The sequence below is a fragment of the Melospiza melodia genome, chromosome 1 (genome assembly GCF_035770615.1).
Source record: "Melospiza melodia melodia isolate bMelMel2 chromosome 1, bMelMel2.pri, whole genome shotgun sequence".
NCBI lineage: Eukaryota > Metazoa > Chordata > Aves > Passeriformes > Passerellidae > Melospiza > Melospiza melodia.
In genome coordinates, this window is record NC_086194.1 from 146,875,072 (window position 1) to 146,902,338 (window position 27,267).

Sequence of the window (27,267 nt, forward strand, 5' to 3'; positions counted from 1 at the left end):
TCTCTTTTCAGATAATTTTTACCAATATGAATGCTGAGAAGCATCCATCTTTCATTGTCTGTCAAGATAGACTACATATGGCTCTGGAGAAATGTTATCACACCGTGTGGTTCTCTTATCAACAGAATATCTGTGACATGCACAGAATGAGGACCTAAAGGTTTGTTCTTAAGTTACTACATCCCCCTCCCTGCCACCCCCCATATCAGAGACCAGCACGAATAAAGCACATTGAGGAAGAGATTCAAGACAAGTACACATTTGTTGAAAAAAAAAAAAGCTTTATTTCATAGAATCACTTAGGCTGAACAAGACCTTCAAATGTGTATGTACAGACTGAGGAATGAGACTGAAAAGCAGTGCCACATGAAGGGAGCTGGGAGTCCTGGTCAATGCAAGTTGAACATGAGCCAGCAGTGCCCTGGCAGCCAGAAGGGTCAAATGTGTCCTGGGGGCACCAGGCACAGCATCACCAGCCAGGCAAGGGAGGGGATTGTCCTGCTCTGCACCGGGGCAGCCTCACCTCAAGTGCTGGGGGAGTTTTGGGTGCCATAATAGAAGTCAAATAGAAAACCAGCAGAGAATATTCAAAAGAGGGCAACAAAGGTGGTGAAGGACCTTGAGGAGAAGCTCTATGGGGAACATCTAAGGTCACTCGGTCTGTTCAACCTGGAGAAGAGTTACAACAATGCAGTTACAACTTCTTGTGAGGAGAAGAGGAGGGGCAGGCACTGATCTCTTCTCTGTGGTGATCCAAGACAGGACCCAAGGGAATGGCCTGAAGTTGTGTCAGGGGAGGGCTAGGTTGGATATTAGTAAAGGTTCTTCACCCAGAGGGTGGTTGGTCACTGGAACAGGATTCCCAGGGAAATGGTCACAGCACCAGCCTGACAAAGTTCAAGGAAAATTTGGACAATACTCTTGGGCACGAGGTGTGACTCTTGGGGATGGAGCTGTGTAGGGAGTCAGATTTGATGATCCTTGTGGCTGCCTTCCAACTCAGCTTATTCTGTGATTCTGTGATTCCAACCTTTGACCAGTCACCACTTTGTCAACTGGACCGTAGCACTCAGTGCCATGAACAGTTGTTGCTTGAACACCTCCAGGGGTGGTGACTCCAACACATCTTTGTGCAGTCTGTTCCAATGCTTGACAGCCTTCTTTGTGAAAAAACCTTCCTGATGTCCAACCTGAATCTTCCCTGGCACTGCTTGAGGCTTTCTCTGCTTGCCTTGTTGCGAGTTGCCTGGGAGAAGAGAAAAATATTTGGAAAATGCTTCAAAATGGACAGCACAGAATAGCATGTGTGAGATGAGTATGAAGTGGAGGCAGGTCCATCCCCATGAAGGGAAGTGCTGGCCTCCCCAGAAGTGGTCCTTGGGCTCCCTCCTTTCCTTGCTGTGCTCCTCTACTGCTGCGAGCAGACCAGTCTTGCATGCACGGGATTTGCCCTCATGCCTGTCATCCAGGGCCTTTGCTGGATCACCCATCCCATGGAGGAACTCCAGCACAGACACCGTAAAAACAGCTAAAAGAAAAAAAGGCTCAGAAGAGAAAGGAGCACAGAAAGGAGAGGAAATCACTGTTTTAATCTACACCACATGTACAACATGGCTGAGCTACAAGCTCCAGGGAGTCATAACTCTGAATGTCCTGACTTATGTGTGTTTAAAATCTGAACTGTTGCATTACAACATGGGGTGGGTTTTTACACATTTAATTTAATTTTTTTCTTTGGGGAAAAAGAAAGTATGCTTTACTGTACAGTCAAAGAAACACCATGACAGACAGTCAAATAAATATCATCCTCACATTTATTTGCATGATTAAGCCATCAGACAGGCAAGTAAATGGAATGGATTGCATTTATTTGAATAACCTCCAAGGTATTTTTGGGCACATAAATAAAATAGGGACAGCAAGTCATAGCCCTAAATTTTTCCATTGTTAAAAAGTGCAACTCTAGAATAACTCCTCTGAAAAAAAGGTAAAATCAATGTTAAAAAACACGAATATACATCTAAAAACTGGTCTGCTTTTCCCATCCTCCCCCTACACAAAGAGGTTTTACATTAGGAGGACTTTAATTCGTTATGAAGGGCAACATGCAACTGTGTCTAGACAAGGTTCAGTGCCGTAGTGGTTAACCAGATACTAAACCCCAGATAGTATAGTGCCCATACATTCTTGTTCTGTAAGAATCAGGAAGCTCTTCTCATAACTCCAAGACATTCTCTTCTTCAAAAGCACATAACATCTGCATTGTGTGCCGTGGTTTCCACTTCCACAGAAGACCAAGAAGACAGCATTGGTAGAGCAGAACACTCAGTGTGAAATACTTGAAACCCACAGTACTCACATTTAAAGGATCTTTTTCTTGCTTTTTCCTTGGGGGTTGTTTTAGAGATTTCTAGACTAACTCTAGATTGGTCCCATAGACTAAATGCCCTATTGTGGCTGGAGTCCATTAGATGGGCTCTGGGAGTCCATACTCCAATTTAGTTTCACCCAAAGGCATCTAGCACATGTGTGCCAAAACCATCCCACAACAAGAAGCAAGGAACAGTCAGTAGGGACAATTGGGAGTGTCATTTTCAAGTGCAATCCTTATTTGCCCTGAAATATCAACATTGGCACACATTGTGAAGGAGAGGAAAGATAACTTAAACTCACAAACTATGCCTTCTGTATTTTCAAAGTAAAAGAATAAGCCCTAGAAAAAGCATCTAGTTCTCACTACTTTCACAGCAAGGACAGATTAATGCACCTATAGCTGAGAAAGCTTCAATAAAAAGTTTTGGAAATGCTTCCAAGGAAGTGCATATGAATTCAGACATTACTTGTAGTCCTTTATGACTCAGAGCCTGGTATGAAGCTTAGTCATGCGCTTGGAAACAACCAAAATCATTTTAGTATCCAGAAGCATCCAAATACCAAATGAATCCTATTTTTACCACCCAAAACAATAGTTTCATTCAACAATGGTGAGAAACATTAACTGAGTTTTGGTTTAAATCAATAGTGAAGGCCGTTCAGTACAATATTACAAATCACAAAATTGGAAAAGTGTGAAATGACTCAAAGTGATGATTATAAAGTAAAGTAACATTATTAAAAAGTTATATCAAGCTAAGGAAAATGTCCTTTAAGTTTCTTGTGCTGTCCTAAGCCTTATTTTCCTTGTGGATAGGCTCATGATCAAGGCCATGAAAACAGCAAAAGTTATACTTTCCAGACCTGGTGAAACCTGGTGATTTACATTGGAAGCACTAACAACTCCAGGAAACTCCTGTAGGAGCTGGGTATTCTGGTTTGTATCCTGCAATACCCCAGTATGACATCATATCTTTTAGCAGATGAACCGCATCCCACCAGCACCTCAGTGGACATGTCCATGTTGTGCTTAGCTCCTTGACAATCTCCCAGACAGAGATCACCTGTCTACCTTACTCTCCAGTTTTCCTTTGAAGGAAATTAGCTAGCTCTGTTCACATCAAAGCAGGAGGGCAGCTCTGTGGGTAGCTCACTAGCAACTCTTCCCAAAAGACAGCACAGACCAGCCTACACTCTGTGGGTCCTGCTCAGTGTAGTTCTCCAACACCATTGCAAATAAACCCACATTCCATTCTGTCATACCCCACAGCCTATACCCCATACCCTGCAGCATATACCTTAAGATTCATATAATGAAATCTCCACTCTAGAAGACTGACATACAACCCACATGTTACACTTTGATCAGAAAAATACATAAAAATTAGCAACTTGTAAGGCCAGTCTGTGAAGCTCAGAAAACTCATACACTATGAACATGACCAGTCTGTTTCAGAGGGCAGTAGCCCTGTAAAGCATGGATGTTACCATCCTGCACCAGGTGGCCTGTGGGCCAGGCATCACAGTCTTCAGCAGACACATTTTACAGCATGAATGTACTGGGTGAATTTTAGTTTCTTTACAGGAAACTCCTGGATAGAAGTTAAGTGAGGAGAGCTTGATAGACTATGCCCTTCTTGGATCTGGGATGTCAGTGGAGAGAAGTGAAAAGTGTTTGGTGGTAATATCACCAAGTGGACAGTGGAAAGAACAGACAGCAGAGTCACTTCCAGAAATGGTAGCACAGCTTCCCAGGGAAGCAAGAGAAATAATTGTCAGTGGACCATTTCTGTAGCCCCTTGACCTGGAAGACTATAAAGAGGAACTCCTATAAAGGTCTCCTATGGAGAGGTGATATGTCAAAGTCTAGCAAGCCAAGCAAGATGGCAGAACAGTAATTCCAGTGCCAGGTGAATATAAATTCTCACCTGCGGTACCAGGGTACCAGCCTGGAAGCCTGTGAGTACAGAGTGAGAAATACTGCATTCTCATGGCACTCAGGAAGCTTGCACCCATCATGTTTAACTGGTGCCTTTTGTGTGATCTCTTAGATATTCCAACTTTGACAGAATAAGTGGTCTAGTAAAGAGATTAAATCAAATGTCTATGTCTATATTTCAGTTGAGGACTAATCTAGATTAAACCCATTATGATTAAGAATAAAATTTTAATCCTAAATGAGTGGAACTTCAGCCTGAGTAAGGATGTACTCCAAGCTACACTGCCATGCGCATTTATGGATTCAAAGTGAAAGATGCTGTGAAAATAAGAGTGGTTTTTGGCAAGAAAGGAAATTAAACTACGTTGAAAATATCTAAAGCAATACATTTTATCCTAGTAACAAACTTTAATTACTCTATCACATCAGAAGGGATTTCATTAATCTCTCTTAAGCAAATTGTATCAGTCGTCCAAAAAAAGTTCTAATGATCAATCTAAGATGGAAGTGAACCAAGCCATAACTTCTCAGGATTCCTTGTAATGACTCACAGAATACGAGCTGCTAGTAACACGTGAGCTGTGAGCTCGACATACAGGCTGCCACTTTGAAAGCATCTGAAATTCAGTACACGTTGATTCAAGTGCACTTTTAAAAAGCCGTTTGCAGCTTCCTGCTGAAGAAGCAAAAAATCAGTTGCCAAGATGAAAAGTCAAGGGAGGGCCAAATGCAAAAAGCACAAGGAAAACTTTTGCTACAAAATCTTTAAAACCCAGTACTGTTGTTCACTACAAAATCAGGGCTTGAAGTAGCCAGTATATGTACATTTGTTTAACTTTACCAGCATGAACTTGCAATCAGTTAAGCAGATTCCCCATGGCAAGCTGTGAGTGAGCTTTGCTCAGTGGGGCACTGACTTGAGTCTCTCTCCTTTAGTATCAATTTTCATGAAGTGTATAAGACCTTAATAGTTTTGGGACCTTTAATCCTCAGTCAAATTTGGTTAAAATTGGCTGCCAGTTCAGAAATTATTAGAGGATTGTTAGACAAGCACATGAAAGGATAGAGGAACAAAAGAGCACTAGAATCAAGTAATTTCTTTCCTTAAAGAATTTGAAATAAAAGGGGCACTGAAAGTAGGCTGTGAATCAAGGAAAAAGCTCATAATGATGTTCCTCTTTGATCATCAAGTCTTCCAAAGATCATGGTAGAAATGTCATAATCTAAAACCTTTCAAACTTCATTTGTCAAAAATTTTGTGAATAAATAATAAATTACCCTGTAGAAAAAGCTTTTTTACAATGAATAATTAAGTCTTTTAAGTAGAATTGATAAACTATATACAAAAATGGTTCTTTGTCATACCTTTCTTCAGGTGAGCAAATATATATGCATATTTAACATACAGAAATTTATAAAGGTATGAAACTGTCTTTAAATTTAAATCTTCACTAAGTCTTCTTATGATATAAAAAAAAAAATCACTACATTAGAAAGGAAACCCATCAGGCATTAAAAATGACACTATGTATGCTAGTCCAAAAATCTGTCCCAGCTGAGCTATATACTAAACCATCATTTCAGAGAAGTACAATGAAAATAATTGGATTTACTTGGTATTTGGGTCTGAATGACTCACCCTCAAATTCAGCCCGGGTGTCTGTTTCTATGCCCTTTGTCATCAATCATTCTAAGGAAAAACAATCTGAACTATCTCCTCAAAGCACATGGATAACTTTTTTGAAAAAAATGCACCCTAGAAGTTAGTAACAATCTCTTAACTAGTACAGTTATCTTCCTGTGTTTGTTGTATGCACATTTTCAAACTAAACCTCAGGCAGTTTACTTATTCTCTCTGTCAGTATTTAACAAACTATTTTCCTCATTAAAAACCCCGTTCAAATTAGTTTCTTCTTGGCATCCATACTGTTAAACATAATTTTTGCAGAAATACCTCACCTAAGAATAGCAGTTGTATTTTATTTCACAGACCTAACTTCAGCAGTCTTCAACTGATCTGAGCCCCACAGCACTCACGGACATATGGTGATGAGATTTGGTAATGTAAATGCAACATTCATTATAGGGTCACTGGCTGCAAGGTGGTGTTAAGATTCTGGGATCAAAAAAGCTGAAGTATGATCATGCAGTTTATTGCAAAAAGGCTCAGAAACATGCTCTGGTATGCACACCCACGGAGCCATACATACTGCTCACATGCAGCAAATATTGCCTCTCTTTAAAAAGAAAGACAAAAAAAAGCTCTTGAATGTCATATTCATACATCAGTCCTGATTTTCACAATTTTATTTTTATATTGAGCTTTTTATTAACATCAAGAGCAAAACCAGAAAGCAGCAATAATACAGCAGAATAAAGGAAATCCCAGCCGACAGCTCACTGGTAAGCAAGTAAGAACATTTGCACTTTCAGCAAATGGCTAGATTGCAGTGCAAGGTTGTGGGGTCTCTACATGCCCTACCTTAGTGGTAGCTACAGGTAGGACAGGTACTATTGCTTCCTTAAGTTAATGGAGTAGCTAAAAGATCAAATTTAAAAGTCTAAAATTGATCTTAAATTCTTATTGGAAGTTAGTAAATAAAAAATTTGTCTTTTGAAATGTTAACATCCTATTGAAGTCCTACAGAAAGTCAATGGGCACCACATATTTTCAGCATCTTTAAAAATAATTGGAAATTTAATTATAAGCCATGCACAGATCCACAAGGCAAAAGTCTAATCCTGGTCAAGTCAGTTGTAACCTCCAGCCTTCAAACCTTCCCATTGATGGCAACATGGTCAAGGTTTCATCGGCAGTTCAAAAGAGGCTTCATGAGTTATTGGAGGCATATCTTTCTGTCAAGCTTTAAAATCAAACCAAGTTTTTGGAATTCAGAGCTTGTTCTGAATTCCAGAAAGTTGGTTTGATTTTAAAGCTTGACAGAAAGCTGTGTGCAAACACAGAAACTGTGACTGAGAAGGTGACAGAAAGGCTCCACCCCAGGCCCCAGTACAGGCACACTTTTCCCACGTCTGTCTGCACGGGCCAGGCACCAGGGCCAACCTGCTTTTGTACAGACAGCAAGTGATTTCCTTCTCTCCTGGCAGCCCCTCATAAGAACTAACTGATCAATGCATGACAGAAGGAATCCTGCTCCTGAACTGTGCCAGACTTCTGACAACAACATTTAACTACCCACTTAAAGTAAAGTTTAGGCAATATGGGGACTTAGTTACAGCACGTGTTAATCAATCTTCCCATCCATACTGCCTACACTAAAAAGATTTCTTTTTTCAGTGGAGATGATGAAAATTCACCAAAGTTTACAATTTTCCTATGCACATTTGGCACACTGCATTATGGTGCTTGCAGTCTAAGACCCCAGAGAACTGCTTGGTTTTGCAACTCTTCCTTCAGGAACAACTCACAGCAGCATCACAGATTTTCCTCTTTCCAATTACAGTCCTGCATGGATGCACTGACATGAGGAACATTCAATAATCAGGATCTGCAGTACCAAGCCACAGAGGACACACAGATGACAGCAGAAAAACTGGATTATTGATGCCTCCTTTGAACAATACAATGTAAAATGAAATATAGATTAAAACAATGGGGAAAATGAAGTTCTTTTACTTGCAAACAGTATTAAAAGCTGCCATTTCAGCCACATATTTCACGTCTTTAGTAACCCAGTTATGATTCAAACAATTCCTACATGCCATCTCTGCACATCAGTGAATGAAATTACTCAATCAACTAATTATTTGGTTACCATTCTGTGACATGAATAATTCTAAAACTAAGCTCCTAAGAACTACTTCCTCCACTTTAAAGGCAAAATTCTGATTGGCATGCAGGAAGATCTGACAGATTAGTCAATGGGGGCAGCTAGTCAATCACTTGACTTTCTGTCCTACTGAAAAAATTCCCAAAGTTACAGCTAAAGTTGGTTTAACACCTGCAGTGAAATTTTTCTCCTCCTTGCTCAATGGTATTATCAGAAAACACATGTCTAAAAACCTGTCTGTTTTTGAGAGAAGTTACTCTACCGGTGTCAAACTCAGAATGCTGTGACACATTAAACAGGGTTTCAGAGACGGCCACTACTTCCCAAGCTTAGGTCCTGAGGTTTCGTTGAAATTCAGTCATTTGGTGTTCTTTTGTTGCTGAAGCCCACCATGATGATTGTGCCAACAACCTTATTAATCACCAAGGTGATTAGAACACTTAAAACTCAGAAGGAATGGATGAAATCTGATCTCACTGCTCTTCCATACTTCCACAGGTAAGTTGTACCTATCTTGTACTTGAAGCACACAAGAGACATTTTGCAATTTGCCCCAAGTTCAACGTCACATTCCTACAGTCTCTGATGACAGGGTAGGTTTGGATTTGGCTTGGGTAAAGATTAGCCTATTCCAGGATATATACTGACCTGAAAAGAAGAAATATGGCACCTCTGAAAATGTGTGCCAAGTAAAGACAAAGGACTTTTAAAATTAGAGGAAAAATAAATCTGAAAGATGCTTTTTTCTACTATTATGCTTCAGGATGGTTCTGTAAGATATCTGCTCTAAGCCTTGTACTAAACAGCTGGAATTCTCTGGAAGACAAGATTCTCATCTCCCTGATGCTCCTACAATCTAGATCTACTGCATTACCTCTGAGCAGCTTTCTGCAATACTGGCAAGTGCTTCCTATACAAAATATTCCAATATACAAAATATATCTGTTGTTCTACAAGGAGAACTGTGAATTTCTAAATCAGTATTCTGGATTGTTATAATTGATCTGTATATGTCACACTGCATTTCTATTTATTATGTTTGCTTTCAGTGGCAAAATCAAATCTAAGGAACACTAAAGGGAAAGCTGATCAATCAATCAAATGATGAAATAGGATGGCCACAGAATTCGATCTCTAGCATGATCAGAGCAAAAAGGTATTTCCTGTAGTAATTTCATTTTGAACTCCCTTGTCTCAATTTAGGAGAAAATTTCTTTTTTCTATATGACTTGAAATACATCAGGATAATTTTAATCGTTAATTAACCTATCCTGAAGTTAGCTATTCCTTGTTTGCAACAGATACAAAGATCTGCAGGAACAGGACTTTACTTTGTATAAGTTTCTTTGTCAGTGAAAACTGTTACACTTGAGCCCATGGATTTAAATGTGCATTAATCTGTCTTGTTCACACTCATTCAGTGAGTAGTTCCACTACAATTAATGAGGCAGATAATGTCTTAATCCAGATCCTGCAACTCTCTTTTAATTTCAGCACAACTAATATAAATAGGATGACATATGAGCTATCAGCAGTGAAATCAAAATACAAATACACTGAATTGTATTCCAAGCTACTTTGATGATTAAAACCTGGAAAAGTGAATTTTTAGTGAACTGAGAAGACTTGTTGTTTATAAGGCAGCTTGTTGAATCATCCCTTATTTTCAAGCCTGCATGAAACTGCCTAAACAGTTCTGTTCCTAGTCTCTAGAAGTATACTGATTTTTGGAGGGACAGAATAGCTAATAACACACATGCAAATATGAAGACACTTTGTAAGATGTCCTACTGGCGTTTTATAGTCTGTCAATGAACATGTATTGCACACTCTGGAACCCCACTATCTACAAAGTGTTCTGCTTTGGGCAGTTTCACATGAGTTTCTGTTCTCAAGCAGGTAGCCAGTCTACTAGCTTTCCTATGAAAATCAGATATTGCTTCCATTTATGTCAACATTTAAGTAAATCAGCTCAAGCATTTTCATTAAGGAATATCATTAAATATTGTACCTATATAAGCAGTCCAACGTTACAAAATCTATACCTTTTTATCCTTAGGCAGGACAAAGCAACACATAGATGAAAAAAAATTTTGATTTCCCAAACAGCAATAGCTAGAGCCAGACAGTTTTTGTCCAAGCTCAGAGTTTACAGCTATTGAGTGCATGTTCATTTTATTGGTAGTAACAGCTGTGATTTCTACACACATTTTGCCAATCGGAGGACAAGCGTTTTCTTCTGAGTAACTAATCATGCCTCCAAGGGCCTGTGTGAGCAACACAGACATCCTTTTAAGGGAATAGAAAACACCACCTTTGCTGTAGCTTTGACCTAAACCCAAAAGAGCAAGGCCCTTGGGGTCATGATTTCAAGCAGCACTGCCCATACCTTTCCTCTCAGTCATGTATTAGATCATTACTTCACCACTATGGGAAAAGAAGTATGAACAAGTTCACTTCTACTTTCATATTTCTCATGAGTTCAGCAGTTCCTAAAGTCTGATACATAGAAAGGTCTTCTTGCAGACTGATTATAGGCTGGTTGCCAGAAAGATCAAGTAAGGTATTTTAAGCTTCATCAACCATATGGATGTGCCTTGTCTTTTTAGAGGCTGTATTTTTCCCTGAAGATTTTCAACATTTTAAAGTTCTACTATTTAGATTTTTTAATAATTTCAGAAAAATTTAGGATGACTGAGACTCAGCACAGAAATCCCCAAAACTGACAGTAATTTTCCAAGAGTTCTTGGATGTTAAATTCCTTTACCTTGTGTGGCTTTATATTCATAGAATGGGTCAGGTTGGAAGGGATCCCAGTGGGTCGTCTGGTACAACGTCCCAGCTCAAGCAGGGTCATCTAAGAGCACATGGCACAGGATTATGTCCAGATGTTCTTGAGGGAGACTCCACAATCTCTCTGTTGGAGAGAGGGCAAATCTCTTTCAGTATGTGGTCACCTGCATAGTAAAGAAGTTCTTCCTCAAATTCAGGTGGGACTTCCTGTGCATCAATTTCTGCCCACTGCCTCTTGTCCTATTGCTTGGCTCCACTGAGAAGAGCCTGGATCCATCCTTGGACATCCTCCCTTCAGATACTTGTAGACATTTATGGTGTCCCCTCTCAGTCACCTCTTCTCAAGGCTGAATAGGCCCCTGTATTTAAGCCTCTCCTCATAAGAGCTCCAGATTCTTAATCATCTTTGTAGCCCTCAGCTGGACCCTCAGCTGCAGGACCTCCATGTCTCACCTGTAATGAGGAGCCCAGAACTGGACACAATACTCCAGATGCCCAGCTTACTAGGCCAGAGTAGAGAGGCACATTTTCAACTGTAGATACATTAGATAGCAATTAATAATAAGTGTTTAAGGTTTGTTGCACTTGATTTTCTGCAGCCAAATATTTTTTGAATAGGAAAAGCTGATTTTGTCCTTGTGACTCTGGGTTTAACATCAACAATCCCTCCTACCCCTTAACACACACACACATTTTGAAATCACATCTTCAAGTCCTCCCTGAAAATCAAGTCTCTCATTCTCTGGCACATGAACAAATAAGTTCAGGGGTTGTCTTCAGTCCCTGGAATTACTGCAGAAGATTTTCCCTTCTGGTATCTCTACCCCACCTTTAAACTGATTTGACCTGCAGCTTACAAAGGGATGAACAGGGGTCCCTGCGGCATGACAGCAGAAGCCTCGCTTCTTTAGTGAGCCAGCCTAAAAACTGACTCACAGCTGATCTTGGACATTACTACATATGATATAAAGGCTGATGCATGCAAGAAAAGCTGTCCATCTGGGCATTTTTACTAAAGTTTTATCAGATCATGCTCAAGGAGGCAAAAGAAGTAGCTCTAAGTTTTAAAAATCCTATCTTAGTATCTTACTATTTCTACTATTTTAAGTTCTCTAAAGCCAGCGAAGCCCACCTCAAAAGGTTCCATAATGGGCTCTCAGTTTAAAGCTCCAGCAAGAAATAATCCTCTTTCAAGTCTCTCCTATACATACCTGAAGGAAAAATGTGATGAATTAAACAAGACACTTATCCCATGTACAACACAACTGAAATTGGAAAACTGGGAATTTCTCCAAAAATATAAAAATGTCTTGAAAACATTGTAAATTTTAGGTAGAAAAATAGAAATTTAAAATACTGTATTTAAGCATATAGCATAATTAAAAACAGCCCTCAAAACAAAGCTCCAAATCCTCTAGAGAAAAATATATATTGAGTGCATGATGACATTCACCAAATGTATGTCTCCAAAATGTGTGACCTGAGAAAAACGTTAGGAAAAAAATGGGAGTTTTTACTATTTCACAGCAACTTCAGAGCACACAAACAGCACAGGATCAGTGCCACAGTCTGTATGTTCTTAGCAATGGCACTGTTAATAGTATCTTCCGAGGAGGTGCAGCATATCAAACTCCATTTCAGTCCCTGAGAAGTCTCTCTTTAACTTCCAAGAGAGCTGGCAACTGTTCATATGAATTATATTTCCCTTGCAGACTGATTTGCACTTTATTGCCCAAGTGAAATAATATCAAATCTCCTAAGAGGCCCAAAATTTCTTAGAACCTATGTCCTGCCCTGCCATCATTCCCCAAAAGCAATCCTGAGTAGAGGCATACAACTGTAATAAACTAGATTTTGGCAAGTTTTGCTCACCAATTAAATCTATTAAAGTTAAACAAGTCTGTTTGATCAGAACTGAAGCTTGGAAACATTGCTGGGAATCTATCTCCTAAAAGGTCTAGTCCAGAAACACCAACACAGTTTTGTAATAACTGCTAATTTATTGCACATCACAAGTTTTTCTTGGAGGAACACAGAGGACAAAAATTTTCAAGCCAGTTATATTTTTACTCAAATGCCAGCAAGTCTTAGGGATAACCCTTACCTGATGAGCAACACGTGATGCAACACATGCACTTCAGCAATGGCCATCCTCGTGCAGTGTCTCCCATTCCACCCACTGCTGCATGGGGCATCAGGACAAAACAGGGAGTTGGCAAAGGCAGAGGCTCAACAGGAAACCATGGCCTCTCTAGAGTACAGAACAAGCAGCCCCTAGGAGCAAGTGCACAGGCACTGGTCATGCACAGCAGCAAATATATGGTATAGAGCACACCTGCATTCAGCAGATGCAAAACCTCATCCTGTGCATGAACACAAAAACCTTCCAAATCCTTCCACTTTTTGTTCTGTTTTGTTCAGGGAGCTCATCCTTCTCTTAGCAGACAAAACATAAACCTAGAGCTCTATTTACATACTATCACAAGGAAGTTTACCCTTAAGATTAATACCTTAACGCATAAATCCCTCCCAGTGTAATCACAAAAACAAAACACTGAGCATCATTTGCTCTCCTATGTAACTACACATGCATAAGGCATATTCTCCTACATGAGGACTGCTCGGACAATTAGACTTTACTGAAAGCATATGCTCTTCTTTTTAGATGTGCTCATATCATTTGAAGGGTAATGTAAAAAAAATATTATTGCTGTAATTGTGCTGTGATTCCTGACCAAATTTGCTTAAACTGTGACACATCACTGACAAGATTTCCCTCTACTCCTCTAGGGACATATATTCAGTATCTTGGGAGCACACTGCCATAATCAATGGTTCTTTTCAATACCCATAAACAAGAATATATCCCACAGCTTTCACTATCTGGATTTGTTCCCAGAATAATTTCATGAGATTTCTAGGCCATTCTATGTAAGTAAGCTTTTCTAAAATACTCTTTGGGAATAAACTCTAGAAGGAGATGGATCACAAACACTGGAGCCCAGCAGGAAACAGATTATTAGCAAAGTCAGCATTTGCACACTTGCTCTTCCTCAGGACTTTATGTTTAAAACTGATGATTTGTTGTTAAAAAAATAACATCATCCATTTTGGTCTTCTGAGCAGTTTCTTAGTAATATCTGTGGTATTCAACTATGTTTGTCCAACACCTCCATTTTTACCTTCATGATGTTTCCAGAGTTTGTGCTACTGATACAATGCTCTGCCTTATTTGACTACATAAAGAATGAAATTTCACATCATCTTCCTGTCCACGTGAGAACACCAAAATGATTCTTGAATAAAAATGTGCCACATCCTTTTTTTCTGGAAAAAGAAACTGCCCTCAGAGATTCAGTGAGTGAGCTATTGGAGAAAATTAAGTGGCAAAACAGAGAAGTCAGTGATGTATCAAAAGACTTATTAATTCCAGTTCCCTTGGGAACTGTACCATGTTTTGCTTGACATTACAAAAGATTGATAGGTGTGAATTATTCTCTACAGGAGGTGAATACCAAAGCATATTAAAAAGCAGTACCATTTCATTTGGATTTCCCATGTCCTGCCCACTGAATCAAGTTTTCTTCCATTTCACATATAACATTTATCAAAACTTTTCAACACTGAAAAAAACAACGAAAAATATTAACAAGAAACTGGAACGGCCAATATTTGGAGAATAGATCATTCTTAAATATTTCTAAAAGACTGTGACAAGAAGTGATTTTTTAAAGTATTTCATATATTAAAATAGAATATATATTTACTTTATTTGACTTAAACTTACTCTATAACTACAGTAAATTCATAATAACATCTGATGTAACAATGGATCAAAATTTACATGGAAATATTTGCTTGAACATAATTGCACTTGCAAGCATTCTCTCCTACTAATAGTCAAACTTCAATCTCAATCTATCCTGACACAAACCACTAATGTCCAGCTAAACAACTTGGCAGGCAGGAAAGGCAATATTTCAGCAATTCTTCAAGTTATTGTTGTCTCAGCACAAAAAAGCCCATACTTACTTAATGAAAAATATTACCAATCTCTAGGGTGTATAAAACAAATTGGTTTTAATGCAGCAGTTTTGGCTCATATTAAAAGCATGTGGAGATTAGTTTCTTTCTTTTTGAAGGTAAAATGAGTTAATTCTGCCAACACTTGCAGAAAAAGTTCTAATGTTCTTAAGCACTTCATAAAAACCCCCAGGCCACAGAGTTCTCTTTTGGTGACAATGTAGGTGTCATGTGAAACACTAAACACCTAATAATTAAAATTTACAAACTAGATTCTTTTTTGCAAACTTTAAGGTATAAGCAACAAATTTAATTTCTACATTCAGTCTAAATAAGTCCTTTTCATAAATGGACATTATGTTTAGGATACGATTATCCAGTTTGATCTGATATTAGAAGCAAAGTGTCAATAAATACATGCATTTTTATACTGTTTTGTAAATGAATATTGAATAGAATACTGCCACCTTTTGGCTATGATCTGGCCTTAAAAATTCAACTTCTTTGTAAAATTTCTAAAAACATTAGATGTGTAAAAGTTGATTGCTCTGAAGAAATCAGTCTGTCAATAGGAAAATGTTATGCTTATCATTAACATATTGTTGATATAAGAATAAAACTTTTCATACTGAACTGCATAGTATTATCCTATTATTTCAGGATAATGAGCGAGTACTTTCACAAGGGCTTTTGTCTTTAGCAGAAAAGATGCATCCATAGCTTGACAGCAAGCTAATGGAATTACTACTTACAATCACAGCAATTCTTCTACTGCTTAGAGTTAAATAATACTTCAGTGCAATTCGTGCACTCAGCTTAATAAATACTGAATCACAGACTGATTCTCAGAAAATTCTTGTTGATGAAGTTAATGATAAGCATTTTAAAATGTGAAAGGTTAAAGGCATGTAAGTATTTCAGTAACCTCTGAAACAAGGACTCTAAAATCATGAACAAATGATGCTACTAGAACAGGCAATGAAGAAGAATTGGGATTTGGGGTTAATCCCTAGCAAGTGTTCCAAGTCATTGCAGAGAGATTCTCCCAACTGTGGGCTAATCAGGTTTCAATTTAATTCATTTATGCTGAATAAATTAAATAAGAGGATTTGATCCATCTTTAGGGAAGAGTTTGCTGATTAAAAAATCAGGAAAAATAAGTACTCCCTGTTTTGTTTTGCTATTTTATAGCAAAATAAGTACTCCCTTTTTTGTTTTTGTTTTATCTGTTGGGGTATCTGATTATCAAGGTACACAGAAGGACTATCACTTCTCTATGGGCTACTTTAAATCAGATCCTATAAGCCTACAACATGTTTACTATAAAGTCATCTATCTCAACTCTCCAGTTTTGCACTGTCAGACAAAATAACTAGTAACTTGATGAAAAATACAAAATCCCCACTAGACTGCTTTAATTAAAGGGAGAAAGGTTCTTACCCAACTCCCTGTAAAATGCCAATGCCATAGTCAAGTGGAATACAATTTTCATTTGTAAGCATTTTCATACCATTATGCTTTAAACAACATGCCAAAAAGCAATGACCATGAATCATTTTACTACTTTAAAGGCAGCATTCTTGTATCCTTTTCCCTACTATTGTAAATAGTTTGTATGTCAAAACTTTGTTAAATCCTATCAGAGATAAGCAAAAGGATTTCACTAGACTGGAAGCTTGATTTCCATCAACAAGTATAAACACTTGAAACTATCCTGACAACATTTTGGAATTTCAAGATAGCATTCCCATCTAGAGAAGAACAAACAGCAAGATTCCTATACTTTTAGTCACTAACGAAGTAGTTTCACCTTTTAAACCAATTCTATTAAAAACACCTGCATTTTTCCACATATTGGCTATTGGCACAGACCAAAACTGTGCAGGCTCAGTTGAAACTTTTTGTACAGCAAATGTGTTCTTCAGAATTAAGTAAGTGTACAAGCAATTCGCTTCAGACACTTTCTTCCCCATCTATCCTATTCCAGACTTTTTTTTACCCAGACAATCTGAAGAGGACCACTAGGAATATTCACAAAATGCCTGCTTTTTGGGAACAAAATTTAAAGCAGCATTTAACTTTGATAAATAGCCCTCACTAACCTTTAAAAATTTGCCTGTAGGGATAAAATGACAAATGACTCTCACAATGGGACTTATTATACTTTTAGACTATTGCTCTAACACGGCCCTTCAGGAAATACTGTTTCAGATTATATCAGCACTGCCATTTTTCAGGGCCTAATAACTCAGTTTGAAAAAAATAACCAACCAAGAGAAGCAAAACAAAAACCACACACGCACCTTCCCTGGGGGATGAAACTTAACACATGATGTCATGAATGAACCTTGTTTCAAAATTTAAAACACGTAAGTTTCACAACATTCTGTGCTCATTATGCAGCTCATGATGCTCATTATATTCAAATAAGAGTATTGCAAAAGATTAGCATAGGCTACTGACACCTTTTCAGTACTTTGAGAGGGGAAGAAAAATTTGACCTCTTTAAATGTCTTAAAGGTGATTTAACATTGTGGTGAAAATGCTGTGCTGCTGCAGGCAGTATTAGCTGTTAAAGTTATGCTCTAGTCCAAATCCTCTATCTCTTTCAGACCCCTTAAAAACCACTGAAGTCAACAGACACATCCCACTGCCTTCAACAAGTTTGGATCAAAGTCCTTAAGATTACATTATGCCACAGACAACCCATCTATGGGATATACCAGACATTTAGAAATACCAGTCATGTTGGGCAAGGAGGGTGCAATTATTGAGATCTAAGACACCATAGTCTATAAACTGAAAGCAGTAATACATATTGTAGAGATCAACATTTGTATTTCAAGTTCAACAGTGAGAAAGGAAAGCCAGCTTCCCCTTCACCTTCCTGGCTGAGGCTGCATTAAGAGCAGAGATTCACAGCAATCACAGCATTATGGAGTAGCTATTGTTCTCAGATGGAAGAGAAGCCCACAGCCACAGTGTGATCAGTTGGCAGAAGTGCCTAAACCATTTCTCCTTCCACTGAATTTTCCTGAAACAACCATGTTTATTACATATCTACTAAAAAACTTAAGTGGTGGACTCAGTAGAGGAATGTTAATAATAAGTGAGTATATTCATTTCAGATAGTCCTTTAGTAGTAAAAATTGCACCTTCCCTTTTTAATCTACTTTTTCATTATAAAAATTTTCAAGGTGTTCTTAAAACTATATTCATTGAGAGTTCAAACTGTCAGGGCCGTACAGTATGATTGATAAATAGTGAGAATTTAGAAGAGTTGGAAAATGTAAGAAAGCTTGTCTCTCAGACATCTCAACATGGAACTGGCAATAAATTTACAAAGGGTGCCTCAAAAAAGAATTTTAAAATAAAATAAAATCCAAACCAAACTTTGTCTGCTCTTTGCTTTCTACATCTTACACCCATCAGATAGGAACACTGACATGTGTTCTGCTTCGAAAGCATTGACCTCACCTCACATTTTGTAAGGCAGCAATCTCTTTACTATGGCACCTTACTGACTCTTTGATTATGTCCAGACTGGTCTGCGAGCTTTGCGGTGACTCTCAGACTCAACCTCCTAAAAATCCAGACCCCATAAGTAAACCTGGATTTCCTACCAAAAGAAAGAAGTGCACTTCCAGCTCCTTCTTATATGGAAAAAAAGATGACAGGGTGCATAGGCAGTAGAGATCTTCATGAGCACAGAGAATTTGTTTCCTTTTCTGCCCATGAGCTACTCACCTATCTTTAATACTTTAACTTGTGTCCAGCAAACTTGTTATATGACTTGTTCCAGCAAATGTTTTGGTTGCTGTTTCTCTTACTCATTTTTATCCCTATTACTCATTTTATCCCTATTTGGATCTGCTGTGCCATCTCCCACATTGTAACCCACTAAAATCGTCCTTAGCTTATTTCTTTGAGCTGTCTTTGTGTAATTTATTATCTCCATATGATCATCTAGTAATATTCTTACACAACTTTATCTCATGTATCAATCATCCATTCTATGTATTGTCCCACAATTATCACAATGAATGTAGGCTACTGCAGCTGTGGAAGAACAATGCCTTCAAAGACAGCTCTCAAACAAAAGGAGAGAAATGAACATCTTCACCACAACCCCCGCCCCCGTGAGAAATTGTGCTTTCCACTGTCTTAGACTCATTACCGACTGGAGGCCCCTACAACAATTAAGTACTCCAAGAGACCAGAGTGAGGTCAGATCTCTTCCTCTTTTCCTGGTCCTGCCACCAAGCTATTGTGCTAGCTCTCAGTAAGTCTTTATCATCTCCCTGCTTCAATTTTCCTCCTCAACAAATGCGCCTAAAATGTTATCCCTCCTGGAGAAGTTAATTTGAGATGAGTACAAGGAACACTGTAAGATTGGAATGTTTTTCTTGTGGTTAGCATGGTGACGCAGTCCACTTCCCATGGACAAAGCCCGAGAACAGGCAGGGTTTCTTTTTGTATTTTCAGGCATCTTTGGTGCATTGCTGTTGCAGGAAAAAAAAATAAAATTAAGCAATAGCAAGCAGGTGATGAATGTGTCTATACCAGTGTGAATATCTGAAACTGAACTTTATGCCCTCAGGAAGACTGCTAGCTTCCACTGACAACCAGTAGAGTCTGGATATAAATTTTGATAACGCTGTGACTGAACAGCAGCACATCCCAACTCCTCCAATTAATACAGAGACAGAACCCCCAATTAGGAGGCTGATCATGCATTGTGTTTCTACACAGACTACTTGAGAAAATGGGAGACCAGGGGTCTCAAAGAAGGTTTTCCCAAAAAAAAAAAAAAAAAAAGGCATGGCTTTGGAAGAGAAAAAAAAAGAGGCTTAGAAAGAAGGCAGTGAAAATCTCAGCCAGAGTAAAGATCTCAGGGGTCAGGGGGTATGTGTGGAAACAACTGCCAGGGGGTGCTCAGGGACCTTGGTCTGCAATGACTGAGGCCAGTAGCCACGAGCAGTGGCACACAGAGATCCAACATGGCTCTGGCTCCAGCTTTCCTGGACCAGCCATGACCTCCCTGCTGGGAAGGGACGCCAAGACCTACTAAATATAATGCTGGAGGTGAGCAAGTCCATGTGAGATAATCTAATAGAGTGAAAAAACTGATCTTGGTTCTTGAACGAATCCAAGTAACCAGATCCACCATGGCTGCTGGTTCCTGCCTTGCCCATGAACATTGCAGGGCAGTATTCTGTAATGAATCCTGTAGCAGAGTCCCATCCTTTCTGAAGAAATGCAGTCTGACACTGATGCACAAGGCTGTGGATGTATTAGACCATTGTGAATACAGCTTTTCTGTAAGATTTGCCATGGTGACTGTGACCATTCTCCTGACCTCATGAAGACAGGTATAGTAAGGTACAACCTCACCCATGTGTGAAATATACTGCCTGTGTTTATACAACATGCTCAGCTGACATCTCCAGACTGCCCTGTAATCCATTTTATATAGTCCAGAGACTCCCACAGCAAGGCACTTGGCACTACCTGCAAATATTCACCACCACAACTTTCCAAGCTACTCACTTCTGTGAAACTACTACAGGATATGGCCTGGCAGCCCCTGTCCTACCCTACAGCAGAACTGGAGAATGGACACAGGGCTGTGATCTCTGACACCCCATCCTCCATGCTACCAGGGCCAGCCCAGACTCCAATAAATTGAGAGACAACAGACAACAATCCTTACATGACAAATTATTCCTTCAGTAAATGCAGGTAAATATGCAGCTGCCAGGAAACAAAGACTGTCTCTGCTTTTAATTGTCAGCTCTTCCTAAGTTACCTGAAATAAATGTCCAGTCCATATGCTCACAGTACCTCATCTGCCCTGTCCACTTTCCTGAACAACAACCCTAAGTCTCTCTTCTCTTAAAATTCAGCCTTGCTGCATGAGAATGCTAGCCCATGCAGACAAAATAACGTATTTGGTAAGACAGGGTGTAGGGTGGGCTGGTTTTGAAATAGAATTGTACACAGAATAAAAATAATTAGAAGAAATGCAGCTCCCTTCAACCTTTTTCTGACTCTGAACTGTTTTCTGATGTGAAGTTTTTGGCCAGGTCCACCACCTGATTACAGAGCTATTGATTTTGAACCTAAAAAAGTCAGAATATGCATGAAGCACTATACATCTCCCTTTCCCTGTTCCTCCCTGTTTCTCCCCTAAGCTCTTTAGACAGCTCACTTGAGCATTAATTTACTGTAGGATTGATCTATTTGTGTTCCAGTTAGCAAGGCTTCTAAGAAGGTTGTGTCATGCTTATGTTAAGAGCTGTGGACTTCTGGTCAGAGCTGACCAGATCCTAATGAACCTAGTGGGCAATACAGTGGTTAAATTTGAGTATTACTTTTGCTTAGGTACCTCAGAATCCTGTACTTAGGAGTCAAATTTAGAGTTGTGAATGTTACACATTTGCAGCCCTTATTAGAGCAATATAGTATCCATAAAGTGTCATAATTACTGAAAGGAAGATGACCAATAACACAGTAATAAAATAAAAATGCAAAGCAGTGATAAAAAGTGTACAATATAATAAAAGATGAAAACATAATGAAAATTAATTCCACAGAAACTGGTAAACTTCTGCAGGTTCTACATACATGAATGTGACAAAAAATTATTTTACCTCCCTTACTCAGAAAAAGCTCAGTACCTTACATTTCAAGAAATATACCCACTTGCTACATAAAGCTTAAAGTTTACAACCCTTTTACTTAAGTCCTCATGAAAAAAAATCCTCAAATTTTCTATGAATTAAAAAGGTTTTTTAAAAGATTTTAAAATATTGAAACTTGGAGGTAAACGTCTTAAACTAAGATAGTTTCAAGCTTCAGTTCCTGAACAATGAAAAGGGAAGGAAATATTTAAATCCAAAGGCAGAAACTGTATCTGAAACAGAGGTCACAAAACTCATTCCTATAACCAGATTTACATCAACTTCAGATGGTTTTCAAATTATAGTTTCAAAAAGTCTAGTGATATATGTATCACCTTCAACTCAGATTTTCATGTACAAATAATTCTATAACCGCCTAATATTTTATACTTGAACCTAAACTGATCCAACAGTCCAGGATAGAAAAAGAATATACAGTAAGCCATGCTTACTCTTCACTGGCATGTAGAGTCCTTTCCAGATGTGAAGTTACCAGGATCCAAAGGAATGGCCTGAAGTTGTGTCAAGAGAGGTTTAGCCTGGATATGAGAGAAAGGTTCTTCTCCTGGAGTGTGGCTGGGCACTGGAACAGGATCCCCAGGGAAGCGGTCACAGCACCAGCCTGACAGAATTCAAGCAGAGTTTGGACAATGCTCTTAGACACCCAGTGTGACTCTTGGGTATGGTCCTGTGCAGGGCCAGGAGTTGGACTTGATGCTTGAGGGTCCCCTCCAACTCAGCTTTTTCTGTGATTCTGTGAAAATAATATTCACTTCAAGTTGTTGCAGATTCATTATATTGAAGCTTTTTCATAATAGCCTATTATTTTTCCCAAATATCCTGGGGATACAACATTAAAAGTTATTTCCCATTGGGAAATTTTACTTCTCCTCCTCGTTTTTATTTCCCTTTTCTTCTTTTTTTTTAATAAATCAAAAGAGGGAACAATTTCCAGTTACCTAATGCATGACTTATTGTACCTCTTAATGTATAAAGCTGTTTTGAAAAATAACTTTAGAGCACACTTATTTTGAAAAGCCTCATTTTTTTTCTCTGATCTCCAGCTCAAGTACACTTGAACTGCAATGGTTTTTCTTCAAATCTCTCTCCTGTGAACAACTTGGGATTGGAAAGCAAACCTGGTTTATTTCATGCTCTTCCATCATCACCAATAATAAAGATCTGAGATTAAATTATGCCCTTTGTCATTGATTCCAATACTCTGGGATAAAAAGCTTTACTTACAATTTCCTTTGCCTTGTTTTGTATATTTAAAGTACACTATGTCATACTTACAGAGCCAAATTCATTTATTCCTTAGCAATCCAGCAAAGCTCACTGAAGTATTGTGTAATTCCCAGGCAAGGGAAGTTCTGCCTTACAGCAAGCATTTTAAAGTCTCTCTTGAAAGCACAGAATTAGACAAGCTGGTAACACTTGAGATGCATGTGTTATTTTCAAATAAAATTATACTTCCTTCTATCTTCTCTTGTTACCATGAAGAACATAATGAAAACTGTAGCACAGGGTGGAAAGGAAGGAACTATTCCTGTGTAAAAGGTTCCCCTCCCCATTCCTTTCATATTACTATATTCTCTAAAACAATATCAAAGTAACAGACCAAGAGCAAGTCCATATTAGATGGTTTTTTTAACAATTATCATTTTAACCCTATCACGTGTCAGTATATTATACCTGATGCAACCTTTAAGAGGATATTAATCAGCAGAGACATCTGCATTTGTAGGAGATTCACCTCTTAAAACTTTTATTCCAACAGGCATCTTGGAAGTATTAGCCATGAAGAAAAGAATATTTTTCCTTATAAGTGGAGTGTAAACATAAACCCCCTTTCCCTATGAAATAAATATCTTTTCACTTTGACTTGTTCTTCCCAATCCCCTTTGTGGAGGGAAAGGGAAAGTATTTTATTTACCTATTTTACAAAAACATAAGTTTGGTTGGAATCTTGACAGAGAATATATTAGAACTGATTGACTTCACTGGATTAAAATCATCAGTGAACCTTGCAACACAACATAAATTGTTCAGGGTGTTATATAAGAGAAATAGGTCAAAAAAGACAGAAAACACCACACTGAAAATTGAGGATAGAGCCACAGCCTAGAGCCCACTGGTAAAATATCATGAGGTAAGCATTTCTGCCCTTGGCTTTTTAATATGTTCACAGTTTCATGTGAGGAAAACCTGCTTATCCTAGTTCCACTAGGAAAATGCAGAGTAACTCCACTAAGTTAATTATAATTACATTAGACAAGTTCTTCAATAATCTTAAACCAGAAAATAATGTATCAAATAATTATAAAGTTATAATGTGGTACAAAATCACAGAATGAATCAGCTTAGAAAAGATCTCCAAGATCACCGAGTCCAACCTATGACTGAACACCACCATGTCAACTAGGCCATGACACTGCCTTTCCTTAAACACCTCCAGGGACAGTGATCATCAGCCTTTCTGTGATGAAATTCTTCAGATATTATAGCATTCACCTAAACCTCCCCAGGCACAACTTCAGACTGTGTCCTCTTGTCCTGCCCTTTGTTGCCTGGGAGAAGAGCCCCAACCCCACTTGGCTACACCCTCCTGTCAAGGAGCTGCAGAGAGTGATCAGAAGCCCCCAGCTCTCTCGGCCTCTCCTCACAGCCCTTGTACTCCAGGCCCTCCCTCACCTCCACAGCCCTCCTCAGGACTCACCCCAGCACCTCAATGTCCTTCCTGAACTGAGGGGCCCAGACCTGGACACAGCACCCAGGTGAGGCCTCGGCAGTGCTGAGAACAGCAGGACAGTGCCTGCCCTGCTCCTGCTGGCCACACTGCTGCTGATCCAGGCCAGGTGCCTCTGGCCTTCCTGGCCACCTGGGCACTGCTGGCTCCTGCTCAGCTCCTGCTGACCAGCACCCCCAGGTCCTTTTCCACTGGACCACGTCCCACTACTTGCATTTTGGACTCTTGTGTTTCCTCTTTTTTTTCTTCCCAGTTGGTTTAAATAGCACATCAACATAATCATGGTTTTCATGATGATTCAGCTGAATTATGAGATACCCTTTTTGTAAATTTGAATGCTATCCGGAAATAGTTGACAGCACTGAATTCCTCTAGATGATACATTCTTGATTTTAGAAATATTTTTGTTTTAATCAGAGTAAAAATATTTATGGAATGCAGGAATTAAAAATTGTTTTCAGATACAAAGTCAAAAGAAAAAATGATAGAAACATAATTTCTGAATTACAAATACAAAAAAAAAATAGAAACATAATTTCTGAATTACAAATAAAAAAAAAAAGAAGCCCAAGACAAGTTACATAAGGTTTGAATAATTTCAAAGGATGTGGAAGAAGTTAATAGATTCAATTTCCCTTTGATAATGTGAGACAAAAAATACTTTATTATGATTTCCTAGTGATTATTTACTTCTAACAATTCAAAGAATGTTGGATTCCACTGTCATGTTAACAATGAGATAAATGACAACCAATTATGTAAACAGAATCCTTCAGATAAAATTTCCTCACTATTTAGGAATTATGAAATCAAAAGACTTAGCTCAAGCAAGATACATTCCTGTTGATTTATTTAGGATAATCTTCTAGATCATTCTAGCCAAATGGGTTTTATTTCATTAACCAAACTCGTAATCTTAAGTACATTGGTGCTAAGAACCTTAAGTAAAAAATTTCCAGAAGGGAAGAACTTCATTAGGTTAGAGGACTTTGGTTTCATGCCTGTTCTATGTCAAAAATGAAATTTGGCCTAGAGCTACTATGCTTTGTGTAATTCCTCAGTCAGGTGTCTGTGCAACAGTTCAAAATAAACTCACATTTCCTGTTATTCATTTAAGACTGGCTAAGACTGTTCTGCCATGAAAGTTTAAATGTATTTTAGAAAAATTTTACCAAGAGGGTGAATATCTCACTAGATGATACAGCCAAAGCAGTTAAACACCCTCTTCTTAAAACAGTAATCCTAAGCACAGTGTATGTTTCACTGAGGGAATTTAAAACAGTTTTCCTGATATTTTGCCTTGGCACAGTATTGTTTTAAGTCTTATGGTCTTTCTGTAAAAGGCTCTTCCCAGCTAGTCCTTGACACCTTTTCACTCATCACTGTACCTGTTTCAGACAGTAATTCATCAGCTAAAACCAAGCACTGTACAGGGCCTGGGATGCTTTAGCATTTTGTAGTGCTGAGGGTCTTCCACTGGCAGCTCTGTAATCTGACTGTCATGAGGAGAAACCAGTGGCAAGTTTGAACAGGCCTTGGTGAAACCCACACTTATTATGGGAAAAATAATACAGGAGGAGAGTTTTCACCATTAGAGATTATCTATGTCATCAGTGATATGTAGGTATCAAAGTAAACAGTATCTACAACTACTGTGAAAAATACTAGGCTATCTTGCAGATAAAAAGGGATTCTTTCTACAGATGATGCTCTTAGAAGAGTATTATTAATACAAAATTACACATATCACAGACTTACATGGAAGTGTTAACAATTCAGTGTCACATGAAGAATTACTTCATTCATAGTGCATACTTTTTTTCCCTTACAGGGCATCATTAAGGTACAATGAAGTCTTACCTCTAAAAACCAGCCTGTCACATCCTTAATTCTATAGCCTTTACATCTTTCTGTTAAGGTGGGGAGAACATCACTAGCTGCCTGAATAACGGCTTAGTAAGTGTTATGACCCTCTTATTCCTTACCTCTCATTTACATTTAAAACAAACCATCCAAGTCTAAAATTAACCTGTACTACAACTATACTAACTTGCTATTCCACATGAACAGCTCTTGTAACTACCGTAGACATAGTCTGTAGTTATGTGAATCACTAAACAAATTATTATGCCTCTGCTCATGAAAGGAAAAGTTTCCTAATGACAAAGGTTTTAGTCATGCTTTATGAGAAGAGATGAGGCTTGACTTACTGAACTCAACTGTGTGTCCTGACAAAAATCACTAGAAAACTTACAAAGTGTGACAGGAAAAGAAACCTTTTATCTTTCTGGTGAGTCAACATCGTGAATCACAGAATCATTTAAATTGGAAAAGACCTCTATGATCCAGTCCACCATTAAACCATGTCCCTAAGTTCCACATCCAGACATTTTCTAAATACCTTCAGGGATGAGACTCAAGCACTTCCCTGGGCAGCCAGTGCCAATGCTTCTTTACAATGGCCATAAGGAAGCTATAAGCAAGCTATCAGCAGTATTACTGATTCTTCCATTTCTGCTGCTGAACTTAGCAAATACATTTCTGCACTTGCTTGGATTTCCCTGTGTAAGCCATTGTCCAGCAGCTCCCCAGCCTTTTTCCATCTCATTTGGCACAGCCTCCCCACGGAGAGCTTGGAAACACGGCCAACATGGACCAACCCTTAACAAACATTTCACTGGGTGCCAAGGACAGCTTAGGCTCCTTTTCAGATTCTCACTACCAGATTAGACCGAGACCAAGTCAAGCTCACACGCATCGCACAAGGTGTGGGGGCCGCACTCACAGCTCACAGCTGCTTTCGGGAGACGTTCACCCCTCCGAAATCCCACTGTGCCCCAGGGTGCCCAAAGTGTCGCCCAGCATTGGCTCACGCGCTCCATCAGCGCCTTCACCCCACGCAAGCGCAGCCCCCAC

At 38.8% G+C, this 27,267-nt stretch overlaps 1 long non-coding RNA gene across 2 annotated transcripts; it reads right to left on the reverse strand.

Moving 5' to 3' along the window:
* On the reverse strand, positions 1–27,263 carry LOC134430473 (uncharacterized). 2 transcript variants are annotated; one of them, XR_010030834.1, is made up of 4 exons: positions 27,137–27,263; positions 13,001–13,170; positions 10,871–11,020; positions 1–1,246 (listed from the first exon to the last, which is right to left on the reverse strand). It is a non-coding gene; the product is annotated as an uncharacterized LOC134430473 (long non-coding RNA). The 2 variants fall into 2 exon arrangements; XR_010030835.1 differs by lacking the exon at positions 10,871–11,020 and having other exon boundaries at positions 3–1,246.
* Between the last annotated feature and the right edge of the window lie 4 nt (positions 27,264–27,267).